This window comes from Haliotis cracherodii, unplaced genomic scaffold (genome assembly GCF_022045235.1).
Source record: "Haliotis cracherodii isolate W230 unplaced genomic scaffold, xgHalCrac1.p SCAF_2, whole genome shotgun sequence".
NCBI lineage: Eukaryota > Metazoa > Mollusca > Gastropoda > Lepetellida > Haliotidae > Haliotis > Haliotis cracherodii.
Window position 1 is genome coordinate 61,654,606 of NW_027266275.1, and position 15,425 is coordinate 61,670,030.

Genomic DNA, 15,425 nt, shown 5'->3' on the forward strand with positions numbered 1-15,425 from the left:
TGGCTCAATTACAAACTTGTCACCACATGAAAACATCCCTGAACAGCTCCCTGTACAGCTCCCTGAACAGCTCCCTGTACAGCTCCCTGAACAGCTCCCTGAACAGCTCCCTGAACAGCTCCCTGTACAGCTCCCTGAACAGCTCCCTGTACAGCTCCCTGTACATCCCCCCGAACAGCTCCCCGTACAGCTCCCTGTACAGCTCCCCGTACAGCTGCCCGAACAGCTGCCTGAACATCTCCCTGTACAACTCCCTGTATAGCTCCCTGAACAGCTCCATGTACGGCTCCCAGTACAGCTCCCTGAACAGCTCCCTGAACAGCTCCCTGTACAGATCCCTGTACAGCTCCCTGAACAGCTCCCTGTACAGATCCCTGTACAGCCCCCCGAACAGCTCCCTGTACAGCTCCCCGTACAGCTCCCTAACAGCTGCCTGAACATCTCCCTGTACAGCTCCCTGTACAGCTCCCTGAACAGCTCCCTGTACAGCTCCCTGAACAGCTCCCTGAACAGCTGCCTGAACATCTCCCTGTACAGCTGCCTGAACATCTCCCTGTACAGCTCCCTGTACAGCTCCCTGTACATCTCCCTGTACAGCTACCTGAACAGCTCCCTGTACAGCTCCCTGAACATCCACATCAGTTGGGGTGGGACTGGGAGCAGATCCTTTTCACCACAAGATAAAAAAAAGAGTCTATAAGGCTAAAAGAAAAATAGTTTTGGTTCTCAGGCACCGCCCGCATCATCATAAAGTCCACAGCACATTTCGTTTTTATTTACATTTTCAAAAAAATCCTAATACTTAAATACAGTGCTGTCCAAATTAGTACATAATTACCTCCATCTACACGTGCACTGCTCAACTTAGCATCTGTGTTAAGGTCATGGCGGCAATAGGAGTTTGTATGCTTGTTTATGTTGGGAGGCCCTTTCGCAGGTTGATGGTACACAACTGTTTACTTGGTTACATACTAGTTTGAACAAGCAGAAAAAAAGAAAAAACACCGTCAGCATTATATTTTCAAAAGTAATTGCCCGAGATCCAGTTCTTTTATTTTTTAAGCCTAAAATAGTGTCTAGAACAGAGGCCAAAACAGAGATACAAAATGTACCTTAAACCAATGATTAAAGCCACCAAAGTACACTTTCTCTTCACATTCACCGAAAGTGTTTGTTTGTTTGTTGTTTAACACCGCACTCGGCAATATTCGAGCTATATGATGGTGGTCTGTAAATAATCGAGTCTGGACCAGACAATCCAGCGATTGACATCATGAGCATCGATCCATGGAACTGAGATACGATGACACGCATCACCCAAGTCAGCTAGTCTGACCACCCAGTTAGTCGCCTCTTACAACAAGCATAGTCGCATATTATGCCAAGCATGGGTTGCTGAAGACCACATTAACTACTTTCTATTAAAGATATTCTCTTCAAAATAAATAAGGGATACCCGGAAATAAATAAAAAAATAAAAAAATTAGAGTAGATATTAGTTTCTTGTAAAAGTTGCGTGATAATAGTAAACGAATTGGACACATTACAAACGGTAGTGACGTTTGACAGTAGATGTTATGACCATCAACAATCTTGAAGGTTGATGGAGCTAAGTGAGTGAGTGAGTTAATATTTAACGTCACATCGGCAATATTTCAGAAATATCGTGATGAGAAGTCAACATTAAGAAAAAGGTTGATGTTTTTTGGATGAGTAGTGCGTAATACGCCACAATTTCATTCATTCATTCATTCAACGAGGCACACTGCATATGAGTCTCCAAGTAATGATTTGAGGGCGTCTGTTCCACTCATCTTGCAGCACCTTGCCACGTTCAGCCCATATTTCCTGGTGTATGGCTTGATTGAAAGCCTCACAATGTCGCTGCGCGAAATCAATAAGGTTGGGTGATATCCATGGCGTTTGCGTTATCATTTACACACCATGTCCATCTGACGTCAGTGAGTGGGTATGGTTTTACGCCGCTTTTAGCAATATTCCAGCAATATCACGGCGGGGGACACCACAAATGGGCTTCACACATTGTACCCATGTCGGGAATCGAACCTGGGTCTTCAGCGTGCAGAACCAACGCTTTAACCACTAGGCTACCCGACCGTCCCTCTGACGTCAGTAATCTGATAGACGACACCTGTATTACCTTTACATTGCTTGTACAAAATCGGCGTATATTAACAGTTGCACCGTGACAGGGAGAGAGGCGCCTTGTGGTGTTTTAGAAACATTGTCCTCTTGAAGATCCGGGGTAGAATAGGTCTTCAGCAACCCATGCTTGCCCTTAGAGGCGGCTATGTTTGTTGTAAGAGGCAACTAACGGGATCGGGTGATCAGGCTCGCTGACTTGGTTGATGCATGTCATCGTATCCCAATTGCGTGGATCGATGCTCATGATGTCAATCACTTGACTGTTTGGTCCAGGCTCGATTATTTACGGACCGCCTTATATAGCTGGAATAAACCTGAGTGCGGCGTTAAACAACAAGCAAACAATAAAAAAGGAGACATTGACCTCAAGCACTTGACCTTGCGAGTGGTCGACGACTTCATTCTCCCCCCAGTCGCCAGTACATATGCATTGGATGTGATCACTTATGCAAGGAAGATGGTCAGTGACATTGAGTTCGTGAGTGGTAATTGAAAACTAAGCAGAGCCAGAGGCATCATCATGTTAGTGGAATTAGTAGATTCTTTGTTGATTAGCTACTGATTAAGAGTCTGAAGGTCGAGTGCGACCTTTTCAACTGACCGGCGACCAGTACCAGCTTCAAGCGTAACACAATAGCGAAAATGGGTGGAACAAATTTGTAGTTTCTAGCTTTTGGTTATTACATTGTATGCCCACATGGCCAATATTCAGGCTGAACTAAAATACATCCAATTCCAGCGTATGACACTGCTGAGCCCCGCATACCCTCAAAATAGACACCATCCCCGACCGCGTCATACCAAAAGACGTTAAAAGATGGCACTTGTTGTTACCCTGTCCGGCGCTCGGCATTAAGGGGCTAAAACAAGGACTGGTCGGCTCGGAGTCAGTATACTGTGTCTGAGAGGGATATTCATGTTAAACTGCGGCATGGTATCTCAGTGAGCTAGCACTATAAATCGGTCAGTCCGGACTAGTAAAAGCAGCCACACAAACACGTACATGCACGTCGCTATATAAGTGCAATAATCTTGGACGCGACGCTAAACCCCATTTCACCTCACCAAAATAGACACCTAATCACCCGTAGTTGTACACTCACCGCAAAAGGAAACGCGAAACATACAAACATTTAGAGAAGTATGTCGTTTTGAAGAGATGTTTCCAATGTGTAACCTCAGTGTCTTTATTCTTATCGCGTCATGCTGTACGTGATTTCTAAACTTTACACGCTTATCCTGCACGAGCCAAATGGTGCATCTCGAGTGATGGATCTATAATGTCACAAGTGATGCGTTCATGATCGTCGGTTCACATATAGCAGTATGTTCGTTTGTGCATCAAACCTATGTAATATCTCTTGAAAAATTCTTCATATATTAACCAACATGTATCGCGTTGGTGTTTCTTTTGTCGTTGAGAATACATGCCCTACAGTCATTGCAAGCGCACCACGTGTAAATTCGTAAATCAAGTATACCCGACATTCATAACGTGGCTTACATATCATCTGTGAACAATCACATCAGCGTTCACGAAGATGTGCTTTGATGAGAGTGTTGATTCAGGGTGATGACCGGTCACTGGGGGCTAGTATTAGATATATAATTACTATAGACTAATTTACAGAGCAAATTAACAAAGGACACGGTGTCCGGTAGGGTCAGCCAATGACCATATGATATATTTGGCTGGAGGTGGTGTTAATGATCTGAGATGAGAGAAAGACATGTTTGTTCTCCATATCCCCTACATACTTAATCAAGACAACACCATTAACATGGGAATACGCTGTGTGATACACGGCCGATTTATTTGGGTATAGTATAAAACAAAGATATTCATTAAATACACATTTGTATATACATTGTCAGCAATCTGCTATGAATATTTATATTTTGCTGCAGCCCGACACGTAAAACCAGATATAAAAAACTTTTATAAGAAAACATCTGGAACCGTGTTCCCTCAACGGATGCAGCAGCAAATACTGGAGGGTATACAGTATTCTCATGACATGTATATGCAAGTCCAAACAGAAATACTAACAATTCATGAACATATGTTACAAATGAATTTCATAATTTATTACATACAGTGCAACTCGCATAGTATATGCAGTATTATCAAAAGCAACACTGTATTATAAAGGCTCGCCAGTCAAGCATATCATTGCATCCAACGATGCACACTTTCACAATAAAGTAACGCTGTATTATTAAGGCCCGCCGGCCAAGCAATACCATTGCATCCAACAATGCACTCTTTCACAATAAAACAGCGCTGTATTATAAAGGCCCACCGGCCAAGCAACATCACTGCATCCAACAATGGACTTTCTCAATGAAGCAACGCTGTATTGTAAAGACTCGCCAGCCAAGCAATGGCATCACTTACAACAGTACATATTACCCTCAAATGTGTATTCCATTTCAACGACTATCTGCAACACATGAAATCATTAAATCATAAAATGAAGAACCAAATTTAATATACATGTTCATCAAATAAATATAAGAAACAAGTGTGAGGCCGTGCATGCACAGTGAGCGAGAGAGAACAATTAAAAATTGTACTACCCCTTATATGCTCCCTTAATCACGCCACCTAGGGGCACATAATCACCTTGATTGACATACCGCTAGGAGAAAATAATTTCTATCTTATTCATTCTTCAAACGAGAGAAATATTATTTCTCCTTATCCCCTAAATACTTAATCAAGACAACTCCATGGGACTACGCTGTGTGATACACGGCCGAGATGTACAAAGAAAGTTGTAGGCCTAAGGAAAGTGATACTTTCATTCTGTTATCAATACTATCTTTGATGTAACCATCTTTAGCGTTCTCGCTTCTCCAGCGGCCATGTCGTTTGAACATACGATTTGGTATACCATTATTTGCAGCTGCAGTAGCACCACCACTGCGTAAGCTATGCAGACCATACTTCTTGATGTTGTCAACAAAGGGAGTTAAAGCATCAATAAATAGTTCCCTTAACCTGGTGTAAGACAGTGGAGCATTGTCCTTTTTAAGAACATAGCCGTAACGACATTTGCTTACATTCCTGAATATGTATTGATCACAATCTGGATGAATAGATGCAGCTTGTAAATATCTCTCCACACAGGCTACTGGACACAGCTTGGAATCTGTCCTACTAATAACAAGCCATGCGTCATCCCTGTATATATCGGTCTTTGACTTTTCAATAAAAATGACCATGTGTGACTTATAAAATAAAATATCAGAACGAGATATATGAATTAATTCTGCAGATCTTAAAAATCCGGCGAAAGCTAATAAACACATAGATACTATTCGCAGATCCATTAAAGATGCATTGATCATTTTTGAATCATACAACCGTTCAAGTATATCAACTGTGATTGGCTCCTTTTTAACCGCTGGCTTAGACAGTTTGCGCTTTGCTCCTTCCAAAACATTCTTGACAAGGCTATTTTCAGTGGGACTCTCTAGTCCAATGTTACAATGAGCATGCCATAAACTATAAAAATGCTGTTAACACTGGTGATATTGTTTCACTCTGTTGCACAATAGACAACAGATAAATAGCACAATGCAAATGTGAAACGGGCAACTGATCATACATATTATTAGCGTGTGCCCACCTTTTCCAAGCAGCAAATCCACTGCTATATTTTTTATAAGTAGAATCTGCCCTGGACCGTGCCAACAAACCTGGTAGCTGTCCAGCTAACTGGCGCACATTCAAAGGGAGTTCATCAAATTCATCACTATAGGCATTCAGAAGGCTATCTGTAAATACACAGCAAAATATTACCTAAAATCCACATAAAGTGCAATCATATCAAAATGCAAATCGTGTTCACCGAACAAACCACCTTTGATTCTGCTTGCAACAAACGCTTCTTTGGCCCTGGGCAAATATATTTGATCTTTGATTGGCAAAATACGCTCAGAATTCACATATAACTGTGGCCAAAAGCACGCTGAATGCCACTCTGGGACGACCAACGTTCCAACTGCATGACACTCTGACACGTGTTTGACTACACGCGGTATCAAACAAATAGGGGGAACAACCCAACTAATTGTACCACTCCAGTTAACAGTGAAACAGTCCACTGCCTGGCATCCAGGATTACTGAAACGAGAGTTAAAATGGACAGCTTTTGTGTTATAATATGAAGCCAGCCTATCAACTTGAAGAGGTCCCCATTTCACATCTATTTCCTGAAAAATATTTTTGGAAATGCCCCAATCATCGTAATCAATTAGCTTGCTAAGATAGTCAGCTTGCATGTTCTCATGGCGAGGAATCCACTGGAGATGGAGCTCAACACTGTACTGTAAACATAGATCAAAGATCTGCAAAGCAAGCGATTGTAAATGGAGCTTCATACTGCCTTTTTCAATAATAGATACAACATTTTGATTGTCAGTAAACCATTTGACTCTCTGATGACCTAGGGTTGCAACACAGCTTTGGAGAACCATACACACAGCTTTCAGCTCTCTCCATGTAAAGCTGCGAGTAATTTCATCACGGGACCACTGTCCATGGGATACTACAGAGTCTACATCCACGCAGCATCCACCATAACCACTTTGGCTTGCATCCGAATACACCAATCTTTGTCAATACTGTTTGCACAATCGTTCTAGAAATATACCTATGTATATTGCGATGCCAAAATGTCAGGTGCTTGATGCTAGTATCTGACAAGTATATAAGACAGTCCATGATGAAGCAGCAACAACATCAATACTAATAGCTCTTGTCATGAGTTGTACAACTGGTCCTATCACTAATGTCATACTTATAGGAACTTATACCATGGTACCTCACGTATGCTTTCAAGCGCGCGCGCGCGTGTGTGTGTGTGGGGGGGGGGGGGGGGGGGGGCTAATGTTGTATGTTGTAGACCCCAGTAGACCTGACAATCAAGTGAATGACATCATGAGCGTCGATCAACGCAATTGGGATACGTTGACACGCATCAACCAAGTCAGCCAGGTTTAGCTCAGACCCGTGAAGATCACGTAGGTCTTCAGCATTGATTGATTGAGTCTGGTTTTACGCCACTTTTAGCAATATTCCAGCAATATCACGGCGGGGGACACCAGAAATGGGCTTCACACATTGAGCCCATGTCGGGAATCGAACCCGGGTCTTCGGCGTGACGAGCTAACGCTTTAACCACTCGCTATTCACCATCAGGGCTATCCATACCTCAATGGTCATGGGCGTTTTTCTGCTAATTGGTATGCTTTGACAGAATAGAAGTTGTACACAGACTCCCAGATCATCAAAGAACGCCTCCGGGGTCTAGCGTTAGAGCGTCTGCCCGGATCTCTCTCTCTCTCTCTCTCTCTCTCTCTCTCTCTCTCTTGCCGTGTGGGGTCGGGCGTTGTCTTGTTGGAACATGAGGTTCGCTTGACGCATAATCATCTTCAACGTATCTTAATGGCCTGGGCCCCGTTCCACAAAGCGAACTTAGCGCTAAGGTACATGTTATCGTAACTCCCATACTTTAACATAGGCTTCCGATAATCGTAGTGCTAAGATCACTTTGTAGAACGAGGTCCTGGACTCGTTTGTTTCAAAAACCTTCATTCACTATTGGCTACATAAAACCAGATCAGGCGTAGAATAGGTACTCAGCAACCAATGCTTGCCGCTAAAGGCGACTATACTTGTCGTAAGAGGCGGCTAACAGGATCGGGTGGTCAGGCTCGCTGACTTGGTTGATGCATGTCATCGTGTCCCAACTGCATGGATCGATGCTCAAAATGTCAATCACGGGATTGTCTAGTTCAGACTCGATTATTTACAGACCGCCGTCATATAGCTGCATATTCTACCCCGGATTCACGGGTCGGAGGCATATCAGTCTTGTTGCTGACGGAGGTGGATCCAGATTGCAATTAAATCCTAAGAATACTTGTTTCAAAGTGTTGCACTGACCACGAGTAAATTCATGATATTGTAAGTACTGACGACAATATCACGCTTTTGCTAGCTGTTACATACATCAAACGTTTTTATCGACGTTTTCGTTGGACTAAAGTAAAGGCCTGGAAGCAATGCACGTGGTTGCACGGGATGATCACACCAATTGATCTACGATTTATACGAACATTTGGTGCAATTGAATAATGGTCCATCATTGTCTCCTGTCACTGGACCGAAACGACCGTCTTCAGGATTTTGTTAGATTCAGTTACCATTATATCAATGTCTAGCCACTGCCAATGTTTATCTTAATTATAAACTTATTTGTGTTTATAGTGAGGTAGATAAGACATACTCACGTAAAATGATCTTATTGAACATGTATGTTATTTTGTGTTCATAAAACGCAAACACGTCAGAACTGGATGCCAGGACCACTGGGCACATTGAGTAGAAATATACCAAAGGATGATATTTTGATATGATAATATTACACATGTATTGTTCGACTGAGGAATACAGAGTTTATATCAAACATATCGCTACAGTAATGAGATCAAGACATTTGAAACGACAGCACTTGATTCGTGGACTGTCGCTAAGATCGACGTCCGTGATACCGCGCCATAACCGGTTTGCCTAGTCACGTGACACAACATACGTAAGCTTCCAATCAAACTAATATAAATCTTCCACTTACGTCTTACACACGCCACACATGTCTGCTCTTGATTGCAGTTTTTCGCTCGGCTCGGCGATTTGATACAACTTTTCTGCATTTTAGGACACACACATTGTCTTTTCAACGTTCATTGAACTTGGTGCTGGGTTGTAGCCAAACATGAAGGGTTTCTGTCATTGACGTTGGACGTTCACATAATGTTCGGTAGGGTGCCTCCAGACTCCAGACTCTTTCCACGTATATCCAGAAAGTTCAGAGTGAATCTGGACTCACTCATCCGAAAGAATCACACGAGGCCATCGGCGATTCCCCACGTTTCTATCTCTAAACTCCATTGCGCGGCTGGCTGGAATGTGTGGATTTGTTAAAGGGGAACTGATCTAAAGCAATTCCCCGGGACTGGTTGTTGCCTTTGTTATTGTTTTTTCCCAGTGAGTACCCGGATGTATAGCAGAAATCTAGACTAGTTCGCGACCTCTGCTGCGCCATTCGTAAGCGCATTAGTCACTTTTATGGGTAGTCATAAGGGCGTAAGGTCACATTGATCAACAAAATGAAATACAGTTTTCGAGATAATAAGGAAAAGTAGGTATCTTTGTGGGTAGCATCGGTAATGGTGACGAAGTTTTGATAAGTCACTTGCTTGGAAATTTTGCGATTTTCGTTTACACTATTTTGACTTGCAACACAAAGTAAATATTCACCTGAGCATTGCTTATTTTATGGTTTGTGTATATTTTTTACTGTCAAAATGTGTAACATTTTCAAATTTATTGAACGCCTAAATATTCAGTTATTTTACATAGTGACTGAAAAACATTTCCGTCTGTATTATTATTATAACGAATTCCAAACATTTTGATGTTTAATGTCATCACCAAGAGACTGAAAATGTTACGTTGAAAAGTACATTTCTATGTTGTTTGGCTTCTAATCCTATGATGATCCCAAGGCTCGCCAAATACAATGTTTATTCCTAATGCAGGATATTTACCATCCCCAAACACACTCGCGTGATAACCTCTTTGTACTGGTCGTATGATTTATACCGGTTGTAAGTGTCAAGTTTTCATTTTGACACGACATGTGCGACGAAGATACCAAATAGTGTAACGTGGTATCGGAAACATATGTATTGGTCCTGTGATTTATACCGGTTGTAAGTGTCAAGTTTTCATTTTGACATGACATGTGCGACAGAGATACGAAATAGTGTAAACCTTGCAGCATAAAAAAATCGTTATGGTGTCTTTAGTTGCCGTATACGGTGTCATATTCGGTAAGCAGAAACACATGACATCGTATAAGGGCAACTAAAGACACCATAACTAATATCATGTGACAATTAATAAGAAAATACAACGTGCTGTGAGGTAGCTAAGTACTTAATGCATGTCGATATTTCATACAGATACTTAAAGTAATAATTGGAGTGTTGGTTCAAGTCTCTGCGCCTAACTACGAAGGATGTCTTCTTCTACACCCTTAAGAACCACGAAGATCCAGGGTAGAATAGGTCTTCAGCAACCCATGTTTACTGTAAAAGACGACTATGCTTGTCGTAATGGGCGACTAACGGGATCGGGTGGTCAGGCTCGCCGACTTGTCTGGTCCAGACTCGATTGTTTACAGAGCGCCGTTTTATAGCTAGACTACCACTGAGTTAAACAACAACAACAATCATCATCATCATCATCATCATCATCATCATCATCATCATCATCTACACCCATAACAAATGATTAAAGTGCAATACTTTCCATGAATTACAGGCTGCATATTAATCGAATACACAACCATATTTTTGCATGCAACAAAATGACTTGGCATTCCCTGTTCATGAAAATGCACAGAATTGGCTACCGCGCTGTCAACTATCTCGAGCTGAAAGGGCCACCTTCGTCAGCCATCCTTCGGACATGGTTTCACGTTTGTGGAATTATGCTCCTTCCTTTGCTACTCTTAAGACAGCATTGTTGAAGAGGGGAAGAGAGAACCTCGAAGTTAAGCCAATATCAGGAAGACCTTAATCTGCCACCACTGAGGACAATGTTGATAAAATACATGCTATGATTATGGATGATCGACGGCTCACCACAAGCCAGTACAGTAGGCATCTCCCATGAGACAATTGAGAACATTCTGAAGAAAAACCTGAGCATGACAAAAGTTTCAGTTCACTAGGTTCCAAGCCTTGGGGGGGGGGGGGGGGGGGGGGGGCGGTCGGGTAGCCTAGTGGTTATAGCGTTCGCTCGTCACGCCGAAGACCCGGGTTCGATTCCCGACATGGGTACAATGTGTGAAGCCCATTTCTGGTGTCCCCCGCCGTGATATTGTTGGAATATTGCTAAAAGCGGCGTAAAACCATACTCACTCACTCACTCACTCCAAGCCTTCGGACTCGTGATCAGACACGATATCTCAAGGTTCATTATCTTTCGGGAAGATTAACATCTTCCTTAAGCAGAACGAGCTGAGTTTGTTGAGGGAATTGTACCCATGGGTGTGTCTTGGGTGTACCACTATCAACCAGAGACTAAACAATATTCAAAGCAGTGGAAACATCTATCGCTTCACCCTCCGATGATGGTAACGTCTGTCATCAGCCGACAAGGTGATGGCTTCGGTTGTCTGGGATTCGAAATACATAAAAGCGACAAAACCATCTCCATATTCATAAGACATTTCTGCCAAAAGCAGAGTCGATTGTAGAATTCCGAGCATGCGTCCATGAATCACCATCAAATAGTGATGATACCAGATGTTCGCGAATCCTACGAGTGAACTAACTCGCGCAAAGGTCAGATCATTAATGGCCAATATTACAGTAATCGCCTCGGGCAAATGCATGAGAGTGTGAAGGCCCAAATGTCGTGGAAGTCTCGTGAAAAGCGTGCTGTTGCAACAGGAAAACGTACCTTCCCAAACATGCAGGAAGAACCGTCGGGCAAGCTATGCAAATTGTGATGACGTCATATTTGCTGTGGAGAACTTTTCACACCACCAACAAGGAGTCTTCTACACCAGTGGGATCCCGGCACGGGATTATGTTGAAAACACCATTAAGCAACCAACTCCATCAAAACAACCCATCATAGTTACCCTCAGAACTTTTCAGCCTCTTCTCGTTATCGCTAGGAGGTAACTAACCTACGGTGATACTGGAGTTTCAAATCAGAGTAGGTCTATCTCCTAGTTTGTGAATAGAGTACGTTTCAGTGAATTGTAATCGTTTTTATCCTCTCGCCAAGAATGATTTCACATTATTGCCACGTCCCGTGCTATTCATGGAACACATGGAGTTCCTTTCAAAGGAACATATTTTTATCAGGCATTTCCAGACTTACGGCTGGAAATATAATAGCACACAATCTTTTAAAAGACAATATAAGTTCGCTCAAAATGTTTTTAATATAAAGTCAGTATGTTTTTTTTGAATAGTCAATCAGTTCTAAAACGCTTTATAAGGTCTTGGCAATTTGTTAGATGGGAGAGTAAAATATCTCTTGATCTCTGGAAGAAAGTTCTCTATTTTCTGTTGAATCCAGCAGCACCGATGCGCTTCAACAGTACCAACATCGATTTTACTGTTACGTTTCCTTTCTTTGGTCAGTGAACGTATCCTTAGATGTCCTTGGCCTAGTGCAGGGTGATCCATAACCATGTCATTTACTCATTCCTCGACGGTTATGACGTCATCAGGCACGTGGCCTATCACATGTACCACCATTATTCGCGTGTTTAAAACCGTATTTAATTTGTAATCCTTTACCTGCCTGTTGCAACGAATTCGGCTTAGATGTCACTGCAACAGAGACAGTCTTAATTATTTCATACAACGGGGTATGCTACTGATTATCTTTATTAAGGACAGACAAATCTTAATTGAATGTCTTAATTTTTTATGCAAATTATGTGAGTGGCGGCTGCTACCAGTAGGCCAAAACAAGCTTAATCTTTTCGCGAACGCCTATTTTTCAATGATTCATTCATGTAATTTTCATATCTTTTTTGCCTTATACATCCAAGGAATGTGTTTCGGCGGGTAATCGAGGCTGTTATATTCTCTGGCGTTATGTATAATTATATATTTATTTCTTATGTCTCAAAGGACCGCCTCCGTGGTCTAATGGTAGAGCGTCCGCCCGGAGAGCGGAAGGTCCGGGGTTCGATCCCCAGCCGTGTCATACCAAAAGACGTTAAAAGATGGTACCTGTTGTTACCCTGTCTGGCGCTCGGCATTAAGGAGCTAAAACAAGGACTGGTCGGCTCGGAGTCAGTATACTGTGTCTGAGTGGGGTATTCATGTCAAACATGGTATCTCAGTGTGCTAGCACTATAAATCGGCATCAGTCCGGACTAGTACAAGCAGCCACACGTGCATGCACGTCGCTATATAAGTGCAATAATCTTGGTCACCTCACCACCTTATGTCTCAAAGTGAGATTGACCAATCACAGAGCAGAACTACTCACCCCATATGAGTCCGTATATGGGTCCAAGATGGTTGTTACTGACCTAATATGAGACCGCGTACCATCAGTAGCAGCCATTTTCCAACATCCATCTCATATATTTCAGGGCGGTCGGGTAGCCTAGTGGTTAAAGCGTTCGCCCGTGACGCTGAAGTCCCGGGTTCGATTCCCGACATAGGTACAATGTGTGAAGCCCATTTCTGGTGTCCCCCGCCGTGCTGGAATATTTCTAAAAGCGGCGTAAAACCCAACTCACTCACTCACTCATATATTTCACATGAAAATTCACATAGAAATTCGTTATTCGACATTAATTGATGTTTCGTGACTTTATTAATAAAAATTATAGTGTAGTCGACTAAGCAGGGCAGTTGAACAGACCGGATGCTTATGCAAATGATAATGCCCCCACAAATAACGTTAACGTTGTTATAGCTAAAATGCATGGAATTTGTAGCTAATCCCCAAACGATTAAAACAACAAACAGCAGCTACGTTTAGAGGCAAAAAACGAGGCCACTGATTAACAACTTGCAACGCCATGGAACATAATGTAGGATGATGTCTTAAAAAGAGTAACGCCACGCCAATGACGTCACATATCACGTTGCTATCACGGCTGCTATCACGTTTCAGTGGCCCGAAGATTTCTGATAATAAGCGGGTCTTTTTATAATTCTGCCTATATTGAACCGTAAAAGAAACGTCACCATGGATAGATATATGAGGGACCGTATTTGTCCAAACACTGTAAACATATTTTGAGACATATTAAAAAGATGAAACTTGGCAAAACTGATCATCAAGGTTGAAATTAAAGTGTCAAATGTTCGTAAAGTGAAACACAACACTAGTCTCTGAGAAAATGGCATCACAAGTCAGTATCTCGTGTGTCCACCATCTGCATTGATGACTGAAGTGCAACGTCGATACACGAAATGGATGAGGCGGTTGATAGGCATAGGCACTTGAGCCCACACTATGAGGAACGCCTGACGCAGTTCAGCTGCAGTTCTCGGCCTTGGTCCGACGTCATTCAGCCGTCTTTGAATCTCGTTCCACAGGTGCTCAATGGGATTTAGACTGAGGGCAGGCCACTGCATTGTTCTGATGCCATTCTGCTGGAGGAAGTCTCTTGTTGCTCTCGCAGTGTGGGCACGGGCGTTATCATGCTGAAACTGCGGCGACGTGCCGAATGAGGTCTCAAAACTCAATGTACCGAGCTGCTGTGACACCATTGCCTCTCCCTGGACCGATGTTCTGGAAGACCACAGTGTCGACCCTCTGTGCAAGACCAATTCCACCCCACACTATGATGCTCGGACCACCCCGCGAGTCTCTCTCAACAACACAAGCATCCGAATAACTTTCTCCACGGCGTCGCCAGGCTCTCTCACTGCCATCTGCTGTTGAAATACAGTAACGGCTCTTGTCTGAGAAGAGGACTCTTCTCCACTGCTGGTGGCGCCAATGCTGGTGCTGTGTTGCTCACTAAAGACGGTCCCGGCGATGACGTGGTGTCAGAATGGGTCCTCGGTGTGGCCTGTGACGGTGGAGGTGTCTACTCGTCAATCGTCGACGCATGCTGTCGCACAATCTGACGATCTTGACGTCGGATGGTGACCCTTGGTCTTCCACTACGTGGTCGGTCATCTGTAGTGTTAGCGGTCTGGTACCGTTCCTGGAGCCTGTATATGGTCCTTACGTGGACCTGAAATGCATTGGCTACTTGCCGGGCGGTTTGTCCAGCTTGCAATCGTCCAAGGGCTTCGTGTCGCTGATTTCTTGTCAATCTTTGCATGTGGTAGCAATTCAATAACAAATGAATGTTATCCGATCTGGGTGGATATTTATAGGGCAAGAAATGGGGAAACGCATGTGCATTTCAATTTGAACGGAACTCACGTGTATCGGGTTACCATGGCCGTTGTCGTGATGCGTTTGGGCGATTTGGTTTTATTGTCTTCTGCTTTGTTTTTTTATCATCAAATTTTCATTTTTCCGGACAAGGTAATGTTAAATTTTAGATACTTTGACAAAAATTACCCAGATATTTAAATGACAACTTTTCATGCAATGTTTCTTGGGTGACGTTTCTTTTGCGGTTCAGTATATTTTAGCCGTAATACTTGTTTAAACGTTCACATTTAGTGCGTTT

The 15,425-nt window shown here is 42.9% G+C and overlaps 1 pseudogene; it reads right to left on the reverse strand.

The window, feature by feature from the left end:
* Window positions 1-19: 19 nt before the first annotated feature.
* Window positions 20-14,370, reverse strand: LOC139467716 (uncharacterized; annotated as a pseudogene).
* Between the last annotated feature and the right edge of the window lie 1,055 nt (window positions 14,371-15,425).